The sequence below is a fragment of the Trichosurus vulpecula genome, chromosome 7 (assembly GCF_011100635.1).
Source record: "Trichosurus vulpecula isolate mTriVul1 chromosome 7, mTriVul1.pri, whole genome shotgun sequence".
NCBI classification, from domain to species: domain Eukaryota; kingdom Metazoa; phylum Chordata; class Mammalia; order Diprotodontia; family Phalangeridae; genus Trichosurus; species Trichosurus vulpecula.
The window spans coordinates 93,995,967-94,023,231 of record NC_050579.1 but is presented as its reverse complement, the minus strand read 5'-3'; positions in this window follow the sequence as shown (position 1 = coordinate 94,023,231).

Below are 27,265 nucleotides of genomic sequence, written 5' to 3'. Positions count from 1 at the left end.
TTAATGTTTTCATTGATTGAATGGTCACTTTTCAAGGGTGCTAGAGAGGAGATTCCTATACAGGTAGGATTCTGATAATCCATCAGGCCCCTTCCACCTCTAAGATTCTATGACTGACTCATTTATTTAACACACATTTGTTAAGCCCTTAAGGTGCCTATAACACTATGCTCAGCCTCTGTCCGTGTCCATTGAGTCTTTACAGAGGCTACCATGGTGTTGTAGAGACTTGCTCTAGTCAATATAGATTCTAATGCTATAGATAAATTTCTGGAAGGATGTAGGCTGCAGCATTCATCAGCTTCAGACTATAGTTGGGAGTTCTGAGGTCCATTCAGGAAAGTGAGAAATCATGGGGATGGAGCCAAGAAGAAGATAAAGCATCTTTGGGGAGAGAAGGTAGGAGTAGGTTAGCATGAGTATTGCTGTCAGGAACCATTTACAGAAGAAGAAACACGAGCTCAGAGATAAAATGAATTGTTTAGGGTTGTAAAGTTGGTAAACAGGATTGGAATTCAGGTCTTGCTCTCCAAAGGTACTAACTGAAGAGATGAAAAGACAATATTAATTTTTCATTTGGCTGACTCTGGATAGCCAGTGGCAACATGGGAAATGGGCAACATGAATAAATAAGATTGTAGAGATCCCACTCACTGCAAGAATAAGCTAAGTAGTCAATCAAACAATTTATGCAGCATTGGATTCCCCTGGTAGAAAGTACTCAGATAAAGTCATGATTCTCAGCTAATTCACCACATTTCTGAGGCATCATGCAGAATCATGTTGCTACCAACATTGAAATGTCAAAAACAAACCAAAAAAACCTCCTAAACCGCATGTGGCCACATAACTACTGTTAAAAAATGATGAAAATAAATGCAAATTATCTTCTTAAACCCGGAGGGGAAATATAATCCTGGTAGAAGAATTAACAGTTGACTTTTTAACAAACAAGTGTTCTATTAAAAGGAAAACAAATCCTTTAAATGTCAAGGTAATTTATACTCAATGTGTAAGACAGCTAATTAGAAGAAAAAGTAAATAGCTTAAGTGGGTTCGGTTCACCTACAACTGACACGAACATGAAGTCACAGCCTGTGAGACCTCAAAGACACCTTTGGACGACAGCTTGTCCAGTATCTTCATTTTACAGAAGGAAAAACAAAACAAAACTAGGGTAGATGAAGTCGTCGTATAAACAGCACCAAGAGGAGCAGCAGCGGCAGGAGTAGTAGCAATTGCTACCATTTATACGGCACGTAAAAGTTCACAAACATCTGACAAATGTTGACTCCTTTTTATCCTCACAACACCCCTGGGAGGTCGGTGCTATTACCATCCCCATTTTACAGATGAAGAAATGGAGGCAAATAGAGTTCAGTGTCTAAGACCACGAGCTTCAAGTCTAGTACTGTTCCCTGCTGCACTTACCTAGCTGTGTGCACGTATGCGCACATGTGCGTGTGTGTGCGTGCATACTGTTGTTTCAGTCATGTGCAACTCCATCTGGGGTCTTCTTGACAAAGACACTGGAGTGGTTTGTCATTTCCTTCTCCAGCACATTTGACAGATGAGGAAACTGAGGCAAACAGTGGTAAGTGACTTGCCTAGGGTCACACAGCTACTAAACATCTGAGACTGAATTTGAGCTCAGGTCTTCCTGACTCCAGGCCCAGCACTCTATCCACTAACCACCTAGGTGACTGCGTGTATATATATATACACACATATTTACATATACTCATTTGTACACACATATAAGTATGTATATATCTATGTGTGTATGTATCTTCACCTGTGGTTTCACTGGTATGGGTAACTCCCCGGTGTAGAAACATCTTCCATAGACACAAATGACAACTTCTATGTAATATAGTCTTAGAACAGGGGTGGGGAACCTGTGGCTTTCTAGGTCCTTAACTGTGGCCTTTTGGCTGAATCCAAATTGTACAGAACAAATCCTTTTATTTCTATTAATATGTTTGTTACCCTTTAAATATTTTTATTTTATTTTTAAAATGAACGTATTTAAAATACCAAAGAATAAAATAAGTTCAAACGAAACAATCCTCCCAGATAGACCAGCACAATTGTAAACCATAAGGGTTCAACTGATGATGCTACACTCATTAATTAGGTCTAACTTGCCCTGCCTCTGACTGGCACCACTACTGTACAAGGCTGGTTGGCGAGAGTTTATGGGGGAGTATGCGGTCTGTTATCAGCCTATTTGATTACAGCTAAATATTAATGCAGCCTTCCAACATGAAATGGTTCCCCACCCCATCTTAGAGTTTCCTAGACCACTGAGAGCTTAGGTTTTAAGTCAGTCAGTAAGCATTTATCAAGTGCCTGCCCTACTATATGTCAGGCACTGTGCTAAACCCTGGGAATACAAAGTCAAAAGCCAGTATCTGTCCTTGATATCTCAGAATTTCACAGTTCCTATGCATCAGAAATAAAAATTTGAACCCAGGTCTTCCTATCCTCAAGGCTGGCCCTGTATCCATGACTGTGCTGCTTTTTCCCTGAGTAACTTAATAAATGCTGATGAACAAAGTTAACCCCACAATCTCAGCTTTAATATCCACAATCCTACAACCTGAGTAGGTTGTAGGAGTTATATAATAGTAGGATAGTAGTGATATAATTTTCACCCTTCCAAAAAAAAAAATCAAGAAACATTTCCAAAGACATAATTATTCCCTTTTTCCTGACTCTCCAAGCAATAAAATAACTCATTTACGGGGGGCGGAGCCAAGATGGCGGCTGGTAAGCAGGGACTAGAGTGAGCTCTGTTACCGAGTCCCTCCAAAAACCTATAAAAAATGGCTCTGAACCAATTCTAGAACGGCAGAACACACAGAACAGCAGAGGGAAGCAGGGCTCCAGCCCAGGACAGCCTGGATGGTCTCTGGGTGAGGTCTATTCCACACGGAGTTGGGAGCTGGGAGCTGGGAACGGAGTGGAGCAGAGCCCAGCCTGAGCCGCGTGGACCATCCAGACCAGAAGCCGGGCGGAGGGGGCCCTAGCGCCCTGAATATGTGAGCTGCGGCAGTTACCAGACCCCTCGACCCACAAACACCAAAGACTGCGGAGAAGGTTAGTGGGAAAGGCTGCAGGAGTGGAAGGAGTTCTCGGTTTGGCTTCCAGCCCCGGGGGCAGCGGAGGTGGGGCAGCTACAGCTGTTGTTACTTCCGGCTCCAGGCCCACCTGGTGGGAGGAATTAAGTGGCGGATCAGAGCAGGAGTGCAACAGCCTGCTGAAGATCTAAGCCCAGTCTGGACTGAGGGTTCTTGGGGAAGGAGTGGTGCGGGTCTGACAGAGCTGGCACCTCCCCCCCAAACGTGGAACATAGAACTCATTAGTTTACAAGCAGTCATACCCCACTGAAAAACTCAAGGGTCAAGTTAGTTGGTTGGGAATATGGCCAGGCAGCAAAAACGCGCCCAGATTCAGTCTCAGACTTTGGATTCTTTCTTTGGTGACAAAGAAGCCTAAAGAAGACAACAAAGACAACAAAGACAACAAAGCCTACAACAAAAGCCTCCAAGAAAAATATGAACTGGCCCCAGGCCATAGAAGAACTCTAAAAGGAGTTGGAAAAGCAAGTTAGAGAAGTAGAGGAAAAATTGGGAAGAGAAATGAGAAGGATGCGAGAAAACCATGAAAAACAAGTCAATGACTTGCTAAAGGAGACTCAAAAAAATACTGAAAAATACACTGAAGAAAACAACACCTTAAAAAACAGACTAACTCAAATGGCAAAAGAGCTCCAAAAAGCCAATGAGGAGAAGAATGCCTTGAAAGGCAGAATTAGCCAAATGGAAAAGGAGGTCCAAAAGACCACTGAAGAAAATATTACTTTAAAAATTAGATTGGAGCAAGTGGAAGCTACTGACTTTATGAGAAATCAGGATATTATAAAACAGAACCAAAGGAATGAAAAAATGGAAGACAATGTGAAATATCTCCTTGGAAAAACCACTGACCTGGAAAATAGATCCAGGACAGATCATTTAAAAATTATTGGAATACCTGAAAGCCATGATCAAAAAAAGAGCCTAGATATCATCTTTCAAGAAATTATCAAGGAGAACTTCCCTGATATTCTAGAGCCACAGGGCAAAATAGAAATTGAAAGAATCCATCGATCGCCTCCTCAAATAGATCCCAAAAAGAAATCTCCTAGGAATATTGCTGCCAAATTCCAGAGCTCCCAGATCAAGGAGAAAATACTGCAAGCAGCCAGAAAGAAACAATTTGAGTATTGTGGAAACCCAATCAGAATAACCCAAGATCTGGCAGCTTCTACATTAAGAGATCGAAGGGCTTGGAATGCGATATTCCGGAGGTCAATGGAGCTAGGATTAAAACCTAGAATCACCTACCCAGAAAAACTGAGTATCATGTTCCAAGGCAAAATATGGATTTTCAATAAAATAGAGGACTTTCAAGCTTTCTCAGTGAAAAGACCAGAACTGAATAGAAAATTTGACTTTCAAACACAAGAATCAAGAGAAGCATGAAAAGGTAATGAAGAAACGGAAATTGCAAGGGACTTACTAAAGTTGAACTGTTTTGTTTACATTCCTACATGGAAAGATGATAGTATGATTCATGAGACCTCAGTATTACGGTAGTTGAAGGGAATATGCACACACACACACACACACATATATATATAAATGAATGTGTATGTATGTATATATCTATGTGTATATGTATGTATGTGTATGTATGTGTATATATATACATATATGTGTTTATATATATGTAAAAGAGAGAGAGCAGACACAGGGTGAGTTGAAGATGAAGGGAAGCTATCTAAAAGAAATAAAATGAAATTAAGGGATGAGAGAGCAACATACTGAGAGAGGGAGATAGGGAGAGATAGAATGGGGTGGATTATCTCGCATAAAGGTGGCAAGAGGAAGCAGTTCTGTGGGAGGAGGGGAGAGGGCAGGTGAGGGGGGAATGAGTGAACCTTGCTCTCATCAGATTTGGCCTGAGAGGGAATACCATACATACTCAGTTGGGTATCTTACCCCACAGGAAAGAAGAGGGAGGAAGATAAAAATAAATAAATAAAAGGGAGGGGGGATGATGGAGGGGAGGGCAGATAGGGGTGGAGGTAATCAAAACAAACACTTTGGAAAGGGGACAGGGTCAAGGGAGAAAATTCAATAAAGCGCGGATGGGTTGGGAAGGAGCAAAATGTAGTTAGCCTTTCACAACATGAGTATTGTGGAAGGGTTATACATAATGATACATGTGTGGCCTAGGTTGAATTGCTCGACTTCTTAGGGAGGGTGGGTGGGAAGGGAAGAGGGGAGAGAATTTGGAACTCAAAGTTTTAAAATCAGATGTTCAAAAAAAAAAAAGTTTTTGCATGCAACTAAAAAATAAGATACACAGGCAATGGGGCGTAGAAATTTATCTTGCCCTACAAGAAAGGAAGGGAAAAGGGGATGAGAGGGGAGGGGGGTGATAGAGGGGAGGGCTGACTGGGGAACAGGGCAACCAGAATATAAGCCATCTTGGAGTGGGGGGGGAGGGTAGAAATGGGGAGAAAATTTGTAATTCAAACTGTTGTGAAAATCAATGCTGAAAACCAAATATGTTAAATAAATAAATAAATTTAAATTTAAAAAAAAAATAACTCATTTACTGTGTACTCTGCAGGCACAAACTGCTTTATATACTTTTTTTTTCATCCCCCCAACTACCTAAGAAGCAGCTACTGCTACATCATCTCATTACGGATAGAGAAACAAATACTACTATGTCCGCTTTAGGAATATAAAAGCTGCTTACTACTGTGTAAGCTCTGACATGTCTCCAACCCAGATCCTCTGACTGTGCTCCCTGCTCTTTCGAGGCAAGCTGATTTGTAAGCTCTTTGTAAGACTGCCTAGTTTCCAAGAAAGCAGAGGCTGGCCGAGAGGGAAATCTGGAAACTCAATTCCTTTGCTAACAAAATGCTGATCTTGCTTAAGTTGATCTTGGGCTGCGAAAAGCAGACTAAGGAACTCATCCAGAACGCCACTTGTGACAAGACTGAAACAAAAATCAGATAAGCTCGCCAGTCTTTTAATCTGCAAGTACATGTGTTTTGTCCATTGGCTATCTCTTCCACGATTGAGTAAGATATAATCCTTCCTGTGGCATTTTGCTATGAGGAGGCTGCACTGACAATCCTTCTGACAGAGTTACTTGCTTTCCTTCTTACAACATCTCACCCATAAATCTTTGTAATTATTTCTATAAAAATATTTTGACACAGATCTAGATCATGGTAACACTTGGATTTCAGAATGTGTAGCTCCTATGTAAAAATCTAACTATCCCGGCTTGTGAGGCACATGGGCAGAAAAAGAGCTTGCAACAGGGAATTGTATCTAGCTACCTCAGAACAAAAAAGAGAAAGGAAGGAAACAAGTATGTATAAGTACCTACTCTGTGCCAGGCACCTTTTAAGGGCTTTACTAATATTATCCTCTTTGAACTTCACAACAACCCAGGTAGGTGCTATTATCATCTCCATTTTACAATTAAGGAAACTGAGGCAGTTAGAGAAAAGATTAAAATTCAAGCATTAATCTTTGTGACCACTCTCTTATACATGATTAGTAAAGCCATCAGAAGCAAAGACTTGGATTTCAAAGATAACCCACCTATCAAACATCACAGCCAAAGTCTGAAATCAGATATCACATTGTTTGGAGCATTTCTCTATTTGATAACACATCAAACAAAGAGAAGGCATATACCCTTAGGATCTGATCCAATAAGCATTTAAGTATCTGTAAAGTAGAAAACATTGTATGAGACACTGGGGATAGTTTATCCATCTATCCCTGCTAGCTACATTCCTCTATCCTCTTTTTCACAGCTAAACTCCTTCAGAAGACTGTACACACTTGATGCCTTCACTTTCTTTACTCTCATGTGATTTTAAAACCTCCTGCAGTGTGGTTTCAATCTTCTCATTCAACTAAAACTGTCCTCTCCAAAGCTACCAATTATCTCGAAAGGCCTTTTCTCAATCCTCACTCTTCTTGACCTCTCCAAAGCCTTCTATACCACCACGATTTAGAATGACTCAAACGATGTGAATGGAAAAAACGGAAACAAAACAAGAATGGACATTGTGTAACTGTAACAACCAAGCACTTGGACCTGGAGAAGACATGAGAAAATGGGAATTGTGGGCTACACAGGTTAGTATTACTCAGCTGCTTTTTTCTTCTCTTTCTTTTTTACTCTGCTCTCTGAGTAGGGGAGCAAGGAAGGATATGGTCAGAAATGAAGAAAAGGTAAAAACAAAAGAGAGCAATAAAAAAATTTAAAGAACTAAACGCTGCTACCAGGCACATAAGGAGTCAGGCATTCAAATGGGGAGATCTAGCCAATGGGGCCCCTAGGATGTCTCCCACCTTATTTGTCCCTTCACTACCTCCCTCTCCCCTCCTCCCACCAGCTATTATCTTCATAGCATCTCAGTTTTCTCCTTACCTGACTTATCTACTAGATAACAGATCCCTTGAGGGACTTTGTCTTACTGCATTCCCCCACTGTAGCCGGCACAAAATTACTGCTCGATAAATGTTTGTTGTAATAATTCAATTCCAGTTTATCAATAGTAACACACATTTCCCATACCTTTACTTTTAGTTGTAGGTCTTAAGAGATTCTACCATAGGGATTCTAATCCTATATAACTGAAGTAGGCAGGGAATCTGTGAGTTATCTAGATTTCATGGCGGATCATCTGGCCATAGGAAAGCTAGACTTGCTTAATGACCAATAAGAGATGAGAGACTTCTTTGTCACGTGTCTCCCAGCTAGTGCCCTCCCCTCCTCAAATTCTGTTGTTCTGTTGTTTTTTTAGTCATATCCAACTTTCTGTGATTGCATTAGAGGTTTTCTTGGCAAAGAAACTAGAGTGGTTTGCCATTTCCTTCTCCAGTGCATTTTACAGGTAAGGAAACTGAGACAAACAAGGTTAAGTGACTTGCCCAGGGTCACACAGCTAGCAAATTTCTGAGGCCATATTTGAACACAGGAAGACAAGTCTTTCTTACTCCATGTCCATGACTCTATCCACTACCCGCCTAGCTGCCTCCAAAAATTTACTTGATATATACTTACTTATGTATGAACATGCCATCTACCCTAACAGGGAATCCTCTTCCCTTCAGGGAAGGACTATTTTGTCTCTGTTTCCCCACCACCTAGCACAGTACAAGGCACATAAGTGACAGTTTAACAAATGCCTGTTGACTAACTGAGGCCTTCTCATTCAGATAACCTGTAGGAATAGGGGATGAGCCCTCCTGACCTGCAAGTACCAAAGGTAGGGGGCTCCAGAACATAACTGAAGGAAGTATCTGGCCACAGTACCCAATGGCTGCCTGACCTGTTTATTCCAAGAGGATCCTGTGAGCTTCCCAAGTGGATACTGTGAGCCTGTTATATTATGGAAGACAAAGCATTTGATGAATGGGCCAATCACCATTAGGCATCCTAGGCAATGTCTCAAACAGCAAATCGAAATCAACCCAATTGATGCTTTGCTGAAATAACTGTTTGCCATCATCTAGAATGACAAAGAATGATATATAACATCCAGGGAAAATCTTTAATGAACTTGAGACTCCCTGTTTCTGAAAGTCATGGTAAAAACAACCTAGAGAGCATCTATTGCTTGGAACATCTTTGTTACTGCTAGGACGACTACTACTATACTTTCTAGGTCTGGTATCATGAGTATATCTATAAGAAGGTAATGATCAAGGGGGATCAAGTTTCTCTGGCATTTCCAAGTCCCAATGAGGAAGCGCTATTGGCTCTCTAAGCATGAAACAGGTACTAGCAGTCACAAAGGGCTAAAAGATGGTGCCCTTCAGAAACACACACAACGAGGGCCCACTGCCAAAGGCATCCTTTAGTGAAGTGCCCAAAAATGGCGGAGAGTCCAAGGAAGTGAAGGCTCAGAAATAACAAGGTGATTCACCAGAAAGGAAATGTTTTAACGCTTCCATTCAGTGACTGATCAATGAGTCAACGAGAGAGAAGAGAGCTTAGGTTTTTCCTTCCTCACAATTTTAAATTTGAAAATTGGGACAAGGTAAGTTCTACTATCCCATAAGTTCAAGTGTCAAGTTCAAATTGAGTCTGGATCAACCTTCCCTCATTGAGAAATTATTTGCACCCATACATTATAATATAATAAAACTAATAATAATAATCCTTATATAGTACTTCCTGTGTGCCAGGCACTGTGCCAAGTGCTTTACAATTCTTATTTTATTTGATCCCCACAACAACCCTGAGAGATAGGCACTATTGTTATTCCCATTTTTCAGATGAGGAAACTGAGGCAAACAGAGGTTACATGACTTGCCCAGGGTCACAAGGCTGTCTGAGGCAGGATTTGAACTCAGGTCTTCCTAACTCAAGGCCAAACAGTATCCACTGCACCACCTAGCTGTAACATCGATATTTTTAAATGAATAACTTTGAAGAACTTTCACGAACTAATTAAGAATGAAACAAACAGAAGCAGAAAAACAAATTTGTACAATAACAATAATACTGTAAAAACAAATGATTTTGAACACTGTAAGAACTACAATCAGTACAGTGACCATTCATGTTTCCAGAGCACCAACGATGAAACATGCTATCCATCACAGAGAGATAACGGATTTAAGGTACAGAATTTTACACACACACACACACACACACACACACAAATTCCTTTAGCTTGTCCTGTTCTATTCGTCTATTGGAGTGAGGAAGACACGAATTCAAATCTTGCCTCAGACTCTTCTTAGCTGTGTGACCTTGGGCAAGTCAAAACCCTATTTGCCTCAATTCCTCATCTGGAAAATGAGTTGGAAAAGGAAATGGCAAACCATTCCACTATCTTTGCCAAGAAAACCCCAAATGGGGTCACAACGAGTCGCATATAAATGACCACAACTATCTATCGATATACACACATGTGTATGTATCTTTTGTGGGTAAACCATTGGTGGAATTTGCTTTGCTTAACTATGCATATTTATTTTGAGAATTTTTCTTTCCAATAGATAACAGGAAGAAAACAGCTTTCTGTTCATTTTTTTTTTTTTGAACAGAGATGCAGGAAGGGTGGCAAGGAGAAAGATGCTTAGGACTCTAGCCTAGCAGAAGGATTAATCTGGCAGTGATAATGCAACTTGTGAATTTACTAGGACCAATGTTATACAGGAAATAAGATAAGTCTCAAACCTACTCCCCCTGAGACCACAGTGGTAGTGGAGGGTATGATCCAGAGATGCTGGGGAAAATGTCTGTACATTTGTTCTTGTTAGATCTCCAAAGTAAATATTCCTGTGTAAAAGCCAGCTGACATTAATTAAGGATGCCAGTCATTGGCCTTAACAAACAAGAGGACACAGACAGTGGGGGCTTGAGCTGATAGCAATAGGAGAGGCACTCCCCGTGATCCCCAGGGTCCCTGGGAACCGTAAGAGAAACAGCAGCCTGTTCCAGAGAGGGTGCAGGCAGAGCACATATGCCACCCCAGTTTGAAGATCATTCTCCTAGCTAGGGAAGAAAGAAGCAAGTGAGTCACAAACAACGATCTTTCTATTATCTTTTAGAAGGTAAATAGAATGTAGGTTCTTTGAAAATTGAGTAATCTCCAGCTATCATTTTTAGACTTCCTTCTTTCATAAAAAAAGAGAAAAAAACACTTTGGGCTAGATGTTGTACTTGCCTCTGCTAGAAGGTATCTATAAAATCCATAACTAGGCCAAACACCCCTAAAAAGGTATTCTTTTTCTAGGGCTGTATTCCAAAGAGATCATACAAGTGGCAAAAGGACCCATATGTACAAAAATATTTATAGCAGCTCTTTTTGTAGTGGCAAAGAATTGGAAATCAAGGGGATGCCATCAATTGGGGAATGGTTAAACAAGTTGTGGTACATGAATGTAATGGAATACTATTGTGCTATAAGAAATGAGGAGCAGATGGACTTCAGAAAAACCTGGAAAGACTTATGTGATCTGATGCTGAGTAAGGGGAGCAGAACCAGGAGATCACTGTACATGATTACAGACACACGGTATCTATGATGACTAACTTCGATAGTCTTGGCTCCTCTCAGCAAAGCAAGGTTCAAAGACAGCTCCAAAAGACTCATGATGGAAAAAGCAATTCACATCCAGAGAAAGAATTACGGAGTCTGAATGCAGATTGAAGCAAACTAATTTGCTCTCTTTTTTCCCCTTTTTTCTTCTTTTTGGTTTTGTTTCTTCTTTCTCATGGTTCATTCCATTGGTTACAATTCTTTACAACTTGACTTTGTGTAAATAAGTTTAATGTGAAGGTATATGTAGAACCTATATCAAATTACATGCCGTCTTGGGGGGAAAGCGGGAGGAAAGGAAGGGGGAGAAAATTTGGAACTCAAAAACTTGTGGAACTGAGTGAGGTAAACTAAAAATTAAAAATAAATTTTAAAAAAAAGCCTTCTTCAAATTTGGCAGTTCAGCAGCAGAATGAGAAACACAATGGCCAACAAAGGAGACCTGGGGAATGAATCACCATAAGTAACAGTCACCACATCTAATCTCAGTACTGATTTTAGCACTTTGTAATATACACACATGACACCATGGGTTCAAAATGCACGCTTTTAGTATCCACCCTCAGGTCATTGACACGCTTTTGGTTGTGGGGCCATGGATTTTATTCTCATCCAGTCGCCCAAAAAACTCAGTCCAGTATTATGAGGTGCTGGTGAGAGAGAGGGATAAAGATGGCGGCCTGGCAACAGAGTAATACTAAAAAGTCCGTATTTCCAGAAAGAAACACCTCATTAGTACCTAGCTATTGAGTTGATCCATGATCTTTGGTACCTCTCCCATGAAGTATAACTACCCCTTTGAGTCATCTAATAATATACCTCAGATGCCACCTAGTCTAGCTTCCTCATATTTACAGACGATGAACCTGAGGTAATTTAAGTGACTTGCCCAAGGACAAAAGGTTGTGTCAGAAGCAGAATTTGCACACAGGTCCTCTGAACCCAAAGCCACTGCTCTTTGTACTGTACCAAACTGTCATGTGAAGCTACAGCCCTATATACTTCCATTATAATTGCTAGAGAGAAAAGAGACATTACCTGGAAAGTGGATTTTTTGTTTTTTGCCAGCAGCTACCTCAGAGACACTTATCTATATGCCCCTGAATAATGAATGACCTTTGTTTCTCCTGGGAATAAGGGGTAAAAAAGTTTTATTATCCTCTCTCAACTTTCCAGAAACCCAGTCTATGTGTTCAATGGCTTTGGGGGCTGCTGATTTCCTGGGACTGAGCTGGGATTTTATCGAGTGCACAGTAGCATACCCAATAGGAGCTATCATTTTAATGGAAGAGGATGTGAGCATCTCAGATGAACAAAAGAATGGTCTGACATGTACCAGATCCTTATTGCTATATTTTATCGGCCTCTATATTCTACCATTTGAATGATTAGCTTTGGAAAGATTGACCCTCTCTTCTGAGGAGTACACTAGGCTCTTCCCCTCAGTTGCTCCCACAGAATAGAAAATGGGTAAAGGAAAAATCCTTATCACAAGGTCCATCTTTCAGGCCCTAAACAATAACATTACTGCTGTCAATGGTCCATTTTCTTCCCATAATAATGAGTTTTGTGAGAGATCTGCATACATGTTTTTCCTTCTAGGAGGTTCCTCCTACATGGTCCTGAATATTCCTTTTGAGTATATCAAATTTCATCTGGGAAGCCCATTCATGAATCCCACCAAGGCAACCAAATTATTTGTAACATTTGGAATAGGTCTTGGGATTTCATTGGTACAGAGAACTCAACTGGGTTAACTCCCTCATCAATACAGATTAGTACTTCTTCTGCAATTTAAAATGTTAGGGAACTGTCAGGGACACCCAGAGGTTAAGTGACATATCCAAGGTCTCAAAGATAGCAATTATCTGATGGTGGATTTGAATCCAGGTATTCTTGACATCAAGTTTGGCGCTATCTACAACATGGCTCTGCTCTGCTACTGAGAATAGAATATACGCCATATCCACTAACCACTGTGTAGCAGCAAGAACAAGGGATTTGGAATCAGAGGGCTAGAGTTTATTACTGGATCATTTAGTTCCTATCTCTGTGACCTTGGGCAAGTAAATTCATTTCAATTCAACAAGCATTTAATAAGTACAATAGAAGCATATTAAAAAGCCTGTTTTTCAGTTTCTCTAGAAATGTTAGGAAATAAGCATTTCTCTAACTTAAAAAAACCCCACTTTTCTCGACTTTTCATTTTTTGAAATAGCATAGAAGAACAACAGGCCTTTCTTGGGGAGATGTTTTGAGGGTGCAAACCAAACACTGAACAAAGAGGACTTTGTCTTCCCCATCCCTTGAACTAAGGCTGACTTCGGGGCAATGCTCTCTTCTAAATTCAGAAAGGATCAAGATATTGATCCTAGGGCAGAGGAAAACAATTCAGGGGAGTGGTATAAGAAGAAACTGAATAGTTATTAATTGACTATTGTTCTATTTGTTCAAGTAGGATATTAACCCAAACCCTATTTTTCAATATGACATTTCCTTGTTCAAAATTGCTGTTAATGTTATATCAAATCATCTTAGAGAAGAAAGATGTCTGAGGGCATGGGAGAATATACTAGTTTTGACATTTCTCTAAGATAAAAATGCTTGGATATAGAATAATGACAAATTAATAAATCGTTTCTCGTAGACTTCTGTCAAAAGTGCAGTATTGAATTTTTTTTTCCTTGACATTACCTACTATTTGCCAGGCACTTCACACCTTTAGGCCTCAGTTTTCTTATCTAAAATATAGGTGGTTTGGATTAGATGATTAAGATTCCTCTAGCAGAGGAGACCGAGAAGAATTAGTCAGACAGGTAGAACCAGGAAAGGGTTAAGCATATCCAGAAGGAAAGAATGACAGTATTGAATGAATGCTGCAGGGAAGTCAAGAAGGATGAGGACTAAGAAAATTCCACTGCATTTGGCAATTGAGAGATCTTTAGCAACTTTGGACAGTTGAATGATAACGTTGGATGCCTGACTATTGAAGGTCTAGAAGAGAATGTGAGGAGAGAAGAGGAGGTCCTAAATACAGATGTGTTTCTCAAGCAGTTTAGCCAAATAGGGGAGAAGACATATGGGACAATAGCTAGCAAGAAAGGTAGAATTAAGTGAGGGGCTTTTTTTTTTCAAGAATGTGAGAGACATTGCATACTGGTAGGAACAGGGAACAAGTCAGTAGAAAGGGAGAGATTGAAGAAGAGAGGCAGTGGGGATGATAGATTAATCTGCTGAAGAAGCCAAGAAGAGATGGTATCAAGGGTGCATGTAGATAGGATGGCCTTGGTGAGAAAGGCCACCTCTTCATGAGACAAGGTGAAGATGATAGCAGCACAAAATGAGTGAGATGAGATGAGAAAGAGGCAAAATGAGGGAATTCTCAGGGAATGGACTCAGTGAATTTCTTTTTTTTTTTTTAAAGTGAAACATGAGGTAAGGTCCTCGGCAAAGAAGGTGGAACAAGAGAATGCAAGGAAGATTTGAGGGAAGATGAGAAGAGAGGAAATAACCCTTGTGGAGAGTAGGATAGTGAGCAAATTATGGAGGAACAAATACTTGTCTTTTTACAATGAAAGCCCAGTTGAAATCAGATAAATCATATTCGCAGCAAACCCAATCACCATAATTTTGGGGAAATTACATTGTTACATTGTTTTAATAGTAGAAAATTGAGAAACCCTGTAGCCCAGAAGATAATTATCATCTTTGCCAGTGAAGTCCAATTCAAAGCTCTGAAAGCTTGTTGAGCGGAATTGAAAGTTTGACAGTTAACATATGCTAGGGGCAGGGCCAAGATGGTGGAGTAAAAGCAGGGACTTGCTTGAGCTCTCCCCCAAATCCCTCCAAATACCTGTAAAAAAAATGACTCTAAACAAATTCTAGAGAAACAGAACTCACAAAATGACAGAGTGAAACAAATTTCCATCCCAAGACAACCTAGAAGGTCAATAGGAAAGGTCTGTTGTACAAGTCTGAGAGAGGAGCATAGTTTGGGGCAAAGTGTTCTAGCACAGACCAGGCCCAAGGAAACCCAAAGCAGGCCTCAGGGGACTGAATCACTGGCAGCTGTGGTGGTTTCTAGACCTCTCAACCCACAAATGCCAAAGACAACCTAAAAGGTCAGTAGGAAAAATCTGTAGGACATGGGTGAGAGAGGAATGCAGTCCAGCCCCAGCCCCGGGGTGGCAGTGGCAGTGGTGGCAGCGGCTGCGGTGGCAGAGGCTGCTTCCAGAGCTCTCAGCCCACAGACAGTGGGGAGATCAAGCGACTGATTAGAGGGGGATTTCAGGGATCTCTTTGCTGGCACTGAGGCAGGATTCTCTTGCTTTGCCTGTGCTTGGATCTGGGTGGCAGTCCTGGGCAATAGTCTCCTGGTGAGGAAGAGCACTTATGTGATGGAGCAGGAATCCTCACAGTTCCAAGGCAGAAAAGAGCCCTTGTGGTCACTCACAGACCAGGAGAGGAGTAAACACCTCTCCTTTGATCACACCACCTTGAAGAACTGAAAATGTATAAGTCCCTAGAATATCTCTGAAAACAGCTGCATAAAACCCCTGAACCTTGGGACAGGACATCATCCACACTGGAAGCAGAGCCCAACCTTAACAAAGAGTTAAAAAGTCAAGTAACTGGTAGGAAAATAAACAAACATTGGGAAAAAACTCAGACTATAGAATCTTACTTTGGCAACAAGGAAGATCAAAACATAGAGCCAGAAGCAGACAACAAAGTCAAAGCTCCTACATCCAAAACCTCCAAGAAAAATAAGAATTGGTCTCAGGCCATGGAAGAGCTCAAAAAGAATTTTGAAAATTAAGAGAAGTGGAGGAAAAACTGGGAAGAAAAATGAGAGTGATGCAAGAAAATCATGAAAAATGAGCCAACAACTTGCCTAAAGGAGACCCCCAAAATGCTGAGAAATTAACACCTTAAAAAATAGACCAACCCAACTGGCAAAAGAGGCCCAAAGAACCAATGAGGAGAAGAATGCCTTAAATAGCAGAAGAGGCCAAATGGAAAAGGAGGTCCAAAAGCTCACTGAAGAAAATAATTCCTTAAAACTTAGAAATGGAGCAAATGGAAGCTAATGACTCCATTAGAAATCAAGAAATTAAAAACCAAAACCCAAAAAATGAAAAAATAGAAGGCAATGTGAAATATCTCACTGGAAAAAGAACTGACATGGAAAAGAGATCCAGGAAAGATATATTACAAATTATTGGACTACCTGAAAGCCATGATCAAAAAAAGGGCCTGGACATCACCTTTCAAGAAATTATCAAGGAAACCTGCCCTGATGTTCTGGAACCAGAGGGTAAAATAGAAATTGAGTGAGTCCACTGATCACCTCCTGAAAGAGATCCCGAAAGCAAGACTCCTAGGAATGTTGTAGCCAAATTCCAGAGTTCCCAGGTCAAGGAGACAATATTGCAAGCAGCCAGAAAGGAACAATTTAAGTATTGTGGAAACACAATCAGGATAACACAAGATTTAGCAGTTTCTGCATTATGAGATCGAAATGATAGAATATTTCTAAGGTCAAAGGAGCTAGGATTAAAACCAAGAATCACTTACCCAGCAAAACTGAATATATGCTCCAAGGCAAAATATGGATTTTCAATAAAATAGAGGACTTTCAAGCTTTCTCAATGAAAAGACCACAGCTGAATAGAAAATCTGACTTTCAAATCTAAGACTCAAGAGAAGCATGAAAAGGTAAACAGGAAAGAGAAATCGTAAGGGACTTACTAAAAATGAACTGTTTACATTCCTACATGGAAAGGTAATATTTGTAACTCATGAGACCTTTCTCAATATTAGTGTAGTTTAAGGGAATACACACACACACACACACACACACACACACACACACACACACACATATATATATACAGACAAAGGGCACAGGGTTAGTTGAATATGAAGGGATGATATCTGAAACATAAAATTAAAGGATGAGAGAGGAATGTACTGGGAGAATGCAAAAAGGAGGGCCAGAATGGGGTAAATTATCTCACCTAAAAGAAGCAAGAAAAAGCTTTTACAATGTAGGGGAAGAGGGGGAAGGTAAGAGAGAATGAGTGAACCTTACTCCCATCAGATTTGGCTTAAGGAGGGAATAACATACACACTGAATTGAGTATAAAAATCTATCTTACACTATAGGAAAGTAGTGGGAAGGGGATGGAGGGAGGAATTACAGAAGGATGGGCAGATTGGGGGATGTGATAATCAGAAGCAAACACTTTTGAGGAGGGCTAGGGTCAAAATAGAGAATACATTAAACAGGACAGGATAAGATGGAGGGAAATACAGTTAGTCTTTCACAACATGACTATTATGGAAGTATTCTGCATGACTACACACATATAACCTGTATCAAATTGCTTGCCTTCTCAATGAAGGTGGGTGGGGAAGGAGGAAGAGAGTGAATTTGGAACTCAAAGTTTTGAAAACAAATGTTAAAAATTGTTTTTACATGCAACTGGGAAATAAGATATACAGGCAACAGGGGGAAAAACAGGCTGGTAAATTCAAAAAGATGGTATGGTTTGATGTCAAAAGATCTGGATTTGAGCCCCAGATATTTCAGTCTTTACCTGTGGGATCTTAGAAAAGGATATCTAGGTGGCGCAGTGGATAGAGTACCAGGCTTGGAGTCAGGAAGACCTGAGTTCAAATCTGGCCTCAAATACTTACTAGCTGTTTGACCTTAGGTAAGTTACTTAACTCTGTTTGCCTCAGTTTCTTCATCTATAAAATGAGTTGGAGAAAAAAACAGCAAAACACTTCAGTATTTTTGCCAAGAAAACCCCACAGGGATCACAAAATTAAGTCACTTTACTTCTTGGGAGGTAGAGGTAGGGTAAATGATCAATTTTGTTCTATCTACCTCACAGTGTTGTCATAAACATTAAATTAGAAAATGATGACACTGTAATGAGCTATAGAAACATAAGTCATTAGTGCAGTTGTCCCACTTATTTCTGAAGGTTTCATTCCCCCAGCAAAATTTTTTCCTGTTTTACACTGAAACCCAACTAGATGAAAAAATAAAATAGACCCGAGAAAGGGACAGCTAAAAAAGAATTAAATGCTAGTTCCAAATGTAAACTTTGAGGAACTTCCAAAAGAAGTTGAAAGGAAGGAAGGAAAGAAGAAAGGAAGGAAGGAAAGGAGGGAGGGGAGGAGAGAGATGGAGAGAGACGGAGAGAGAGAAAGAGAGAGAGAGAGAGAGAGAGAGAGAGAGAGAGAGAGAGAGAGAGAGAGAGAGAAAGAGAGAAAGAGAGAAAGAGAGAAAGAGAGAAAGAGAGAAAGAGAGAAAGAGAGAAAGAGAGAAAGAGAGAAAGAGAGAAAGAGAGAGAGAGAGAGAGAGAGAGAGAGAGAGAGAGAGAGAGAGAGAAAGAAAGAAAGAAAGAAAGAAAGGAGGGTGGGAGGATGGAAGGAAGGAAGGAGGAAAAAACTTGGACAACTGCCTAAGGGATTAAGTATTTTAGACAAAATTGTCACATAAACAAACCTCTAAGTTTCTAAAGTATATTTCCAACACCCAAGGAACATAGTATCACAGGCTTAGAACTAGGTAGGACCCCAGAGGACATCTCTCCTTCAATTCTCTCACTTTATAGATAAGAAACTTAGGCCTGAAGAGGTTCAGTGATTTGTTCCACATTATACAAGTAACAAATGACAGCCTTAAAACAGAATCCAGATCCTGATTCCAAATCCAAATTTCTTTCCACTGTAACACACAGCCTCCCTTCTGTACCTTGAACCTGCCAAAAAAACCCTCCATAGATTCTCTATGAAAATAAACTTTTAATACAAAACTTTGAAGTTTGAAAGTAAAAACTCACTAGACAAGTACTAAAACAGTAAAATAAGACTGTAGAAGCAAATGTGGAGAGATCCTGGAGAGTGGCACTAACTTAATTCTGATGGCCACACAACCTAGGCAAACAGTAAGCCATGACAAGATGGGTTTTACTAAGACATTCACAAAAGAGCCTGCAGGAGGATTTCAAGAATCGTTTTCATCTCTACAGAAAAGGGACATACTATTTTCAGGCATTTACCTGAACACCTAGAAACATTCAATTAAGCTGCTGAGTAGGTATAGTCATTAAAAAAAGAGTAAGGTTCTCTTCAGATATGGTCAAATCTGCTACTGCTGCTGGTATCCTAGAAAATGCAGAGGAAGGAGGGGTAGGGGGGAATATATGTGTAACTGTATGTGTGTATGGTATATTTTTTCTTCAAAATTGGGGCAGATATTGAAATGAAGAAATAATTATCTCACAAAGCAAAAAATCAGCCAGCAGAGATTGCCATGGAGGTTGGTATGGTCCAAGAGAAATACCCAATACAGGAAAAACTAAGATGAGAAGGAAGGTATAATTAGACCAACAATGCAGTTTTTGCAATTCCTGAAGATGACGTGTGAAACCAGCATCTATTTAACTGTGGAAAATTTGGTGAAGAAAGTTTCCTTTCCTGTTTAGGCATTAGTTTGGTTAATGATTGTTAACTTCAAGTGGGGCTCCTCTCTCCATGGATACTTCATAATCCTCCTTGCTACAATTTAGGAGACAATCTTTAAGAGAGGCTTCACAAGACAATCCCAAATGCTAACTATATCCAGAGAAAGAACTTTGGAGTCTGAATGTAGATCAAAGCATACTATTTTCTCTTTTTAAATTTTTTCTTTCTTGCAGTTTTTCCCTTTCTGTTTTGATTCTTCTTTCACAACCTGACTAATGTGGAAATACATTTAACATGATTGTACACGTACAGCCCATATTAGATTGCTTGCTGTCTTGGGGAGTAGGGAGGGAAGGGAGGAAGGGAGAAAAATTTGCAACTCAAGACCTTACAAAAATGAATGCTGAAAACTATCTTTACATAAAATTGGGAAAAAATAAAATACTACTAAATGTTAAAATAGATAAAGTTTACCGTTCATTTCTTGAAAGAAAAAAAAAAGAGTGGCTTCATGTCACTCTACGGTAGACATGAAATGGAAACAGTCAGTAGGCACCCACTATACCAGAATATAACAGAATATTATTGCACTATAAGAGACAACTAATACAGGGAATTCAGAACATAAACTGATGAAGAATACGATAATAATGATAACATTTACACAGCACTTAAAGGTTTGCAAAGCAATGTACACGTTATCTCATTTAATCCTCACAACTATCCTGTAAAACAGGTGCTATTGATATCTTTATTTTAGAGAAGAGGAAACTGAGTCTGAGAAACATTAAATCTCAGCCCTGAGTTACAGAGCTAGTAAGCACGCAAGCTGCAATTCAAACTCCAGCGGTCTTAAATCAATCTTGGTCTTAAATCAATCTTTTGGTTTCCCACCGAGGTCTTAGAGAGGTTTTATCAGGGGTGGTGGTTCAGTTTCATGGGTTTTCTTCTCCCCTCCCGTTCTCTATCACTCTTTTCAAGCTGAGCATCTGCTCTCAAAAGATTTAGCATGACCTGTTCTTCAGCCTACAAGGGGTGTGGGCCTAAGTTTTAGTGGAACAATCTCCTTAGGAAGCTCCCAGAGTGATGCATTTGCTATTGCAAAAATCCCAGGAGAGCCTAGACATCATTGGTTTTCTATTTTGTACTACTTTCAAGTGAAAACCCAAAGCAGGAAGGGCTTAAGAGGGTGTGGAGAAGCTTGTGGTTCAGTGACAAGATGGGGGACTACTAAGGGACAAAGCCCAGCGACAGGCCATGTTAGATGCTACTGGGGTATTGATCTTATGTACAAAGGAATGGATAAGTATTGGGGTGGCTAGGAGAAGAGCATGTTTGAAGGAAAGTAGAAGAACCATAAAAACATCTTCTCTTATTACCAAGAGTTTTTACCCAAAAATAAAGGTTCTGCCTCAAACTATAGTATACCGTCAACATTTTCAAGTGATTCTTTATAAACTCAGAGGACTAAAAGGGTCCTTGAAAAGCTACCTGGTCCATCCCTAAACAGCAAAGAAGAGTCAACCACTTTTCTATGGAGCCTGTGATTTTAACATAGGCGGCTTCTTTGACAATTTTGAAATAGTTTTCCTTGTTAGCTATTAATCCTGATCATGCCCTGAATGGCAGGCATTAACAACAACATGATTTCTCACAATGAGCATAATCTGAATGTTTTTAACCCTTCAACAGTTTAAAATATTTTATGGGTTTAACTCTCCAACATTTCAAAATAATATCAAATATGGAGCAATTATTTTCTATAAAGGTGGAAGAATTTTCAACTACAGGCTTAACACTCCCCCAACTTTTTAGCATTTAATTAACTAAATCCTTAATCAATCAACAAGCTTCTAATTAAGGTCTACAGGTGCTATGGGGATACAAAGGCAAGAATCTCTACTTTAACGAGCTCACATTCCAAGCTTCAGACTTTTTTCATTTCATTTGATTCATTTAGGGTTGTTAAAAGGATTAAATAAGATAACATATATAGCACTTTGCAAACCTCAAAGTGTTAGCCATTAAGCTATCATCATCACTATCATTCATTACAAAGTTTCTAGTATTGGTAACTATAAAGTAAAAGTTCCTCTGTACCGTTACAATATTCTATCATTTAATAAGGAAAAGTGGGGAGGGGAGAGTTAAAATATATGCAATGCTTATTTTTCATTGCAGATATAAAACTATTGTCTTAGTTTTAAAACCAATTACAAAAGAAAAGAAAAATAAATTTAGTTTGCTCATCAAAATTATTTGTATTGAAATTATAGCTTATTCAGTGGATAATTATTAATTTGACTCTTCATTATTTGAATCAGGAGAAAAAAATACTGCATTTGAGCTTCACAAACATGTTAGATCATTTCTTTGATAAATGCAACCACAGAGATAACTTTGCACAACAACTCTCTGATTTTTAAATACATGATAAGCTTGTGGAACTAAAGCTAGGCATTGCTTCATCTTCGTATATGTGGTATTGTGCCACATACATAATAGGTGCTTAATGCCTATTTAACGGAATTCAGAGTTATGTCACATACGGCTTATCTTCAGTGTATGGGAACTGTAATTACTTGATGCTGTAGATAGATAAAAAAAATTCCCATTGAGAAAAAATTGGTGGAGGTTGAGATGATGCAATAAAAGTTGGTTATCACAGGACACTAAAGAGCTTTTGAAAATACGGGTTTTGTATCTACCAACATTTTCCTTATCAAATTAAAACTGATAAAATTTTAAAACATTTATTCATTTAATAATAAAAAAATAATTACATTTTACTTTACAACATTCAGTTCCTCAAGTTTTTGAGTTTCAAATTTTCTCCCCACTTCTGTCCTCCCTCCCCACCTAAGACAACATGCAATCCGATATAGGTTCTACATATACCTTCACATGAAATATATTTTCACAATAGTCAAGTTGCAAAGAGCAACTACAACCAGTGGAATGAACCTGGAGAAAGAAGAAACAAAAACAACAACAAAAGAGAGCAAATAGTTTGCTTCAATTTGCATTTAGACTCCATAATTCTTTCTCTAGATGTAAATCGCTTTTTCCATCATGAGTTGTCTTTAGGACCTTGCATTGCTGAGAAGAGCCAAGTCTATCAAAACTAGTCATCAGAGTTATCAGTGTGTCTGTAATTGTGTATAATGTTCTCCTGGTTCTGCTCCCCTCACTCTGCATCAGATCATATAAGTCTTTTCAGGTTAATATGAAGTCCGCCTGCTCCACATTTCTTATAGCATGATAATATTACATTCATGTACCACAACTTGTTTAGCCATTCCCCAATTGATGGGTTATCTCCTTGATTTCCAATTCTTTGCCACCACAAAAACTCCTGCTACAAATATTTTTTAACATACGGGTTCTTTTCCCACTTGTATGATTTCTTTGGGATACAGCTCTAGAAGTGGTATTGCTGGGTCAAAGGGTATGAACAGTTTTATAGGCCTTTGGGCAAACAACTACATGTCAACATAAAAACATAGGTTGCTTTTTTAAAAACCTGCATTTTCCAAAAAATTAATGAGAAGAATGGCGTTGTTTTGCCTGTTTTTGCAAAGCTCTTAAACGTCTGGCTTAGTAGAAGATGGCTATTTTCTCATATCTGCTTCTACAATTCAATCTATTGAATCTATCGTTCAAGGTATAAAAAGAAAACCTGGCTTCATGCAAATATGTAGTTGGAAAAAGAAAGAGTATTTTAATAGGCAAATTATACCTTAGTTTTATTATGAAACTAGTTTTGATCCTACAGACCCCCAAATGGGTCTCAGGGACTCCCCTAGGTCCTGAGACCCCATTTTGAGAAGCCCTCTTCTTAATCCTTTCCCTCCTTCAGGCACACAGGGAATACTGCTTCCATAGTTCAACTGAGGAATTCGAAGGTTGAAGGGAAGGTGACAAGGGGCAAGAAGAAAATCACAAGCCATCAGTCATTTTAGTGGTTGGGATAAACGGAAAAAATCAGGAATTTATCACTCATTTATCATTTCTGGCTTCAGTCTTCTGATGCTCACCGGAATACCTCAATTAATAAACAATTAAGAGAGCAAAGTGGAGGAAAACTGAAACTTAATTGTGTCAAAGGGACATATGGCTTCCTGTGAGGAGCTCAAAGGGGCATTTCCTCCACTCATGGGCTACTCAGATCCCCAGTCATGGCACACATGACCCTGGCTGGGTTCTCAAAGCCGATGGATGGATGGATGGATGGATGGATGGATGGATGGATGGATGGATGGATGCTAGCAGAGTCAAACCAGCTGGTCCCACTTATCTGGAAAAGCTTCAGGCCCACTGTTTGAGGCCCAGCTTTGCAAATTAAGAGCCTCATAACCAGGCTGGTCAAAGGCAGAGGCCATTTGTTTTTTTGGCCACAGGACTTCAGAAAAGCCATCAACAAGGTGAAGAAATGCAAGCAGCACCTCCAAACAGAAGACCCCTTATTTTCAGTGTGAGGCACTTGGCTGCTTGCACTTGCTACCTGTAAAAAAATTTCTTAAAAGGTTTTTAATTCTTTAAGCTTTGACTTCATCAAGGCAGCTCCAGTCCCTGCACTCTTCAGCACTTTTCAAACAATTACTCAATCACATATTTATTAAATGTCTACTATGTTTCAAGGGCATGTTGGGTGCTGGGGATACAAATACAAACAATGAAACAATCCTGCTAACAATTAGTTTTTATTCTAATGGTAGAGATAAGTACATAGGAAAAGCATACAACAATACATGCAGCATATAGGTAATACATATATATATATATATATATATACACACACACATATACATATATACACACACTAGTATATATGGAGAGGGGGAAGGAAATGGAGATAAAGCGAGAGGAAGTGAGAGAATGATGGAGAGGGATATAGATAAGCGACAGAAGGAGGGAGGGAGAGATGGAGGGAGAAGAGGACAGGGACAGATAAGGAGGGAGAAAGGAAGAGGATGAAGAGGGGGAAGAAAGGAAAGAGGGAGGGGGAGAGGAGAAAAGGGGAAAAAGGAGGGGGAAAAGAGAACAATAGAGAGAGGTAGAAATAGAGAGGGATGGAGGGGGAGGAAGAGAAGGAGAGAAGGATAGATAGGAAGAGGGATGGGGAGAGGGGAGAAAGAGTAGGGAGGAGAGAAGGGGTAGGGAAAAGGAAGGAGAAGGAAGAGGAGGAGAGGCAAGGAAGGAAAGGTGGGAAGGGCAAAAGGGGAGGGTCAAAGAGAAGGTGACAGACAGGGGACAGAGAAGGGGGAAAAGGAGGGAGGCAAAGGGGGTGAGAAAGGGGGAATGGAGAGGGAGGAACAGAGAGAGAAAAATAGTTAATTGCAAAGTAGTTTAGGAGGGAGAATACTAACATCATGGGGAGATCTAGAAAGGCATCATACAGAAGATGGTGTCTGTGTTGGTTGGTTTGTCCTTCATTCTTGAAGACCATGACATCAGGAAGGTAATGCCATGACTTGCAAGTGAATTAGATTTAAGTGAGGCAAGGCTGTACAAAGTCACCAGCCTCACTTTCTCCTCTGGAGCCATCTGGGTCCAGTGGCAAGATATAGATCAGGACGATTGGAGATGGCCCTGGATGCAGTTGGAGACCTTGGCCTTTTTAAGCTAAGGTCTTTTAACATGTCTCAGTAGGAGTTGTGTCTAAAGAAAGGGGAAAACTCAATGTGGCAGGGGTAAAGAAGATGTGCATTCCAGGCCTGGGAGAAGACCAAGGCAAGGACAGGGAGACGGGAAGGTGAGGGCCAGAGAAAAGGCCAATTTTGGCAGAGAGCAGAGTGAGGGAAGAAGAGCAAGTAATACCCAATGAGGCAGGGAGAACAGGTTGGAGGCAGGTTGGATAGGGCTTTAAAAGCTAAAGAAAGGCAGTTTATATTTTATTCCAGAAGCAATAGGAAGCCCAACTATCCCATACTCAGCGAGCCAATTAAAAAGCAAAAGTAACTTCACAGCAGCATGAGGAATCTCAAACATTATATACCCATTGGCAGCATATTATAAGTACATCACACAGAAACAGAGTCCAGGTCTACTATACTTCAAAGTCTGGCTTCTCTCCTTAGTTCTCAGGGAGGCAGCATGCCCTATAACTGCTCTGAATTTAGAGTCAGAAGATCTGTATTTGCTGCCAGATACTAAAGCTGTCTGATTGTGGGCAACTTACTTAATTTCTCTGAGCCTTAATACCCTTTTCTGTAAAAAGGGAAAATAATACCTATACTACCTACCCCATAAGGTTGTTATAAGACCCATGTTAGATAATGCACATGCACATAAAGTATATTACAAGCCTTAAAAATATAACTTAAATGTTATTATCGTTGTTATTCCTACCCTGCTTTCCATTCCAAAGGCCAGCTAGGATCTCTTATTCAGTCACTGATACTTCAGAAAACAAGGTCTTTTCTTATCCTACTAAGTACAAGGTACTTGGGTTCTGGACAGGATGAGAAGGAAGTAAGCAAAAATAATATGCCACAATTATCCAAGTATAACCTTAAGAGTCAGTTAGATTTGCATAACACATGGGCAGTTTCATGTACAATCATCCTTTTTTAAATTCTACTATGTTATAGAAATGCTTGTTTTATTTCATAAATTAAAAATAAAATTAATCTAATTTTTTTTAAAAAAGATTCAAATCCAAACTGTTTCTCCAGGAAGCAGAGGGAGCTAGCTGTTCTGCTTCTCAAACTCAGAATTTCTTCAATCAAACTTTCTCTATTGCTCAGTCAACTGCCCAATTGGCTTTAGTTCAACTTGAGATTTTCAGTCCTTTCCCTCCTTCGTTTCACCTTATTCAAGCCACTTCTTTCCACCTTCTTTAGGTCTGTCTCCAATTCATTGCTTTCTCATTTCCATAATAAGGATAGAAATCTGCCTGTCCTCCAATTCTCTGAATTCTCTTCTACCCTGACTGGAATGATTGATTTCCAGGCTTCCATTTACCAGGCATCAACATCTACATATAACATACATAAAAATATATACATACATATATGTATATATACACACACACAATGCACACACACTCATACAGAAACACATCGGAGAGCTAAGAAATAATCAAAATAATTTCAGTTCAATAAATTCAATTTCACCTTCCTACAATTCTAGCTTATTACTGAGGAACAAATATAAAAAGACTATGGAGGAAGAGGGAAAAGAAGTAAAGGATCTGAAAGGCCTATAGACTAGATAACAAACTCCCTAGTTTTTGGGAATTGACTTTGTGTTTGCCCGACTTTTGTCCACAGAGAGCTGGAAAGCACATACGGGAGCAGATGGTATTTGGAAAGAAACCAACTACTTTATACAGGATCAATGGTTCCTCTCATCTTTATCTTAAAATTTGGCTAATGCCAGATATACTCAGCCTCAGCATTTTCACAGTGTTTCTGACGATAATCTGCCTTTGCACTCTGTGGAAAGATGGGTTATTGAGACCAACAAAGGCAAGATAGACATTGGCCTTGGGCCTCAGTCACTTCAGCCTTGAAAATCCTAGAAGAATGCATGGTGGCTGGTGTGAGGAGAGCCTATGTTGACAAATTCAATTCTTTGCTAAACTTTTGTCAAACGCAGGGGGCGACTGAATGAACTTTGGAACGCTTTTGA